This window comes from Zea mays, chromosome 6, assembly GCF_902167145.1.
Source record: "Zea mays cultivar B73 chromosome 6, Zm-B73-REFERENCE-NAM-5.0, whole genome shotgun sequence".
NCBI lineage: Eukaryota > Viridiplantae > Streptophyta > Magnoliopsida > Poales > Poaceae > Zea > Zea mays.
Genome location: NC_050101.1, coordinates 140,427,984 through 140,431,445, shown reverse-complemented (window position 1 = coordinate 140,431,445; position 3,462 = coordinate 140,427,984).

The following is a 3,462-nucleotide window of genomic DNA, read 5'->3' as shown; positions in this document are numbered from 1 at the left end:
ACTAACTAGTTTGTCAAGAATTCATGTATTACAAGTGTATAAGGTTAAACACAAACCAATAAAAGATTCAAGTTAGAGACACAATTTTAAAGGAGCAAAAGGACTTGAGTGTGCTGAACAATGGCGCACTGGACAGTGTCCGGTGCACCAGGGTCGTACACTCCGAACTAGTCACTCTCATGAATTCCACGACGCTCTCCACTATAATTCACCGGACTATCCGGTGAGGCAGCGGAGCAATGGCTATCTGCGCCAACGGTCGACTCTGCAAAGTGCTACAGTGGGCTACAATGCCGTGGCAGAAGTCAGAGCTGCAAAGTCAGAGGGCACTGGACAGTCCAGTGTGGCACCGGACTGTCTGGTGCCGCAAGAAGACAAAGCACCAACGGTTGACCGAGCTCCGAACCTTAACAATTGGGTGACGTGGCGGCACACCGGACAAGGAACAGTGCCTGTCCGGTTACACACTGTCCGGTGCGCCCATCGCCAACAGCCTCCCCAACGGATATGGAAGTGGTTGGGGGCTATAAATACCCCCCAACCACCTCATTCATATCAATCCAAGCATTCCAAACATCTCATTCAATGCAAGAGCAAAAGACTCCACTCCAAGACACATCAAATAGATTGAATCCGCTCTAAGCCTCCAAATCAACTCAATTCCATTAGGGACTTGAGAGAGGGTGTTCTTGTGTTCTTTTGTTGTTCTTGTTGCTTGTCTTGGCCTTTTTCTTTTCCATTCTTATTCTCAAGTGCTTTGTAAGAGAAGCAAGAGACACCAAGCGTGTGGTGGTCCTTGCGGGGTCTTAGTGACCCGTGAGTTTAAGGAAGAAGGCTCACTCGATCTAAGTGACCGTTTGAGAGAGGGAAAGGGTTGAAATAGACCCAGTCTTTGTGACCTCCTCAACGGGGACTAGGTTCTTTGGAACCAAACCTCGGTAAAACAAATCATCGTGTTCATTCGCCTTGATTCTTGTTTGATTTATTTTCCCCTCTCTTTCCGACTTGAATTTAATTCTAACGCTAACCCCCGACCTTAGTGTGTGCTTAAGTTTATAAATTTCAGGTTTCGCCTATTCACCCCCCCTCTAGGCGACTTTCAGGTACAACCTTTGCAGAGTGTAAAACTGGTATACTAGTCGTGCTCGCGTTCATGAACAGCTCAAGACTCTTGCATGATTATTTTATGGAAATAAATTCAATTTGTCATTTGCATCGCATTGTGGTTTATTATTAATTTTGATATATTATTACTCTGGTTTGGTATCTACTTACATTTAGTAACTGCTAATAAAACTTGACCAACTTATTAAAAGTAAGGCTCAGCTTTAACCCTTATTTGTTGATCAGCCTTACACTTCACATGAACTCACACCTTTGATGAGTTCATGCACAATATTCCGCACAACTTGTTGAGCTATGATCTTTTGTGAGCTCACCCTTGCGATATATAAACCCCTCACAGGAGAAGAACAGGTGGTCCAGGAGGAGCCTTACAATGAGAAGTACGAGCTCATCTAGGTGGCGTCTCCCAGTCAGCCTTTTTGGCGCCAAGGATTAATGTTTAGTTCGCTTTATTATCCTCATTTATTTTTGTAAGACTTTTGCTATGTAATAATGATACTTGTGAATTTAGTGATTCTTGTTCCTACGATCTCGTTTCGATGCGTAGATTATTGTTATGTATTCTATATTTATGTATGGTGTGATGTTAATTTCCCCTTTGTACCATGTTTGTTTGTATTATGGCGAGTAGATGAGCTAGTGGCCGAGGATTCTAGTGTTCAGCAGGTAGAAGTTGCTGAGTAGGAGCTCATTAAAGGCAACTTGTGCCATTGACCACTTTTATTTACCCAATAATGTTATCTATAATCATTTTATCATATATAGGCTTAATTTTGATGGGACCCAATAGCCCACCCTAATCCAGTTATCTGTTCACCTTGTTTATCCATGAACTTTTGGGGTAGTCTCTGCTATTGCTATATGGTTTTGGGTGTTGAGATAACTATTACACATGATCTTTCTATTACTGTCCTATTTCTGTTCATGATAAAACAACTATATTAATTGGAACATCGAGCTTAACTTGAGAAACACGTGCCACCACAAGGGTGGAATGGGACGCCCTTAGCTGACTAACTATGAAAGCTAGTGGAGGACTACCTTACCCGAAACGGCAATGGCAGTAGGGGAGTAGGTGTGTAGGGAGATTCTCGGGTTGATTTTACTGTGATGACGGTCATACGGTGGATTCCTGCATTGCTCTTCCTAGAAATTGTAGCGGGTTTTCTGAAGCTAGTGGAACTTTGTAAAGGCCTCGTAGTGGATCCCTCACCTCGGCAGCTTCTTAGGGCTTTTCAAACCCAGGCTAGACGGGATACACGACTTGTGGGTACAGGGTACTGAAAGGGAAATAGGGTTAACATTTTCCTATAATTAATTTTGGTGGTTGATGGTCAAAACAAACACATGGACTAACTAGTTTGTCAAGAATTCATGTATTACAAGTGTATAAGGTTAAACACAAACCAATAAAAGATTCAAGTTAGAGACACAATTTTAAAGGAGCAAAAGGACTTGAGTGTGCTGAACAATGGCGCACTGGACAGTGTCCGGTGCACCAGGGCCGTACACTCCAAACTAGTCACTCTCATGAATTCCACGACGCTCTCCACTATAATTCACCGGACTATCCGGTGAGGCAGCGGAGCAACGGCTATCTGCGCCAACGGTCGACTCTGCAAAGTGCTACAGTGGGCTACAATGCCGCGGCAGAAGTCAGAGCTGCGAAGTCAGAGGGCACTGGACAGTCCGGTGTAGCACCGGACTATCTGGTGCCGTAAGAAGACAAAGCTCCAACGGTTGACCGAGCTCCGAACCTTAACAATTGGGTGACGTGGCGGCACACCGGACAAGGAACAGTGTCTGTCCGGTTACACACTGTCCGGTGCGCCCATCGCCAACAGCCTCCCCAACGGATATGGAAGTGGTTGGGGGCTATAAATACCCCCCAACCACCTCATTCATATCAATCCAAGCATTCCAAACATCTCATTCAATGCAAGAGCAAAAGACTCCACTCCAAGACACATCAAATAGATTGAATCCGCTCTAAGCCTCCAAATCAACTCAATTCCATTAGGGACTTGAGAGAGGGTGTTCTTGTGTTCTTTTGTTGCTCTTGTTGCTTGTCTTGGCCTTTTTCTTTTCCATTCTTATTCTCAAGTGCTTTGTAAGAGAAGCAAGAGACACCAAGCGTGTGGTGGTCCTTGAGGGGTCTTAGTGACCCGTGAGTTTAAGGAAGAAGGCTCACTCGGTCTAAGTGACCGTTTGAGAGAGGGAAAGGGTTGAAATAGACCCTGTCTTTGTGACCTCCTCAACGGGGACTAGGTTCTTTGGAACCGAACCTCGGTAAAACAAATCATCGTGTTCATTCGCCTTGGTTCTTGTTTGATTTAT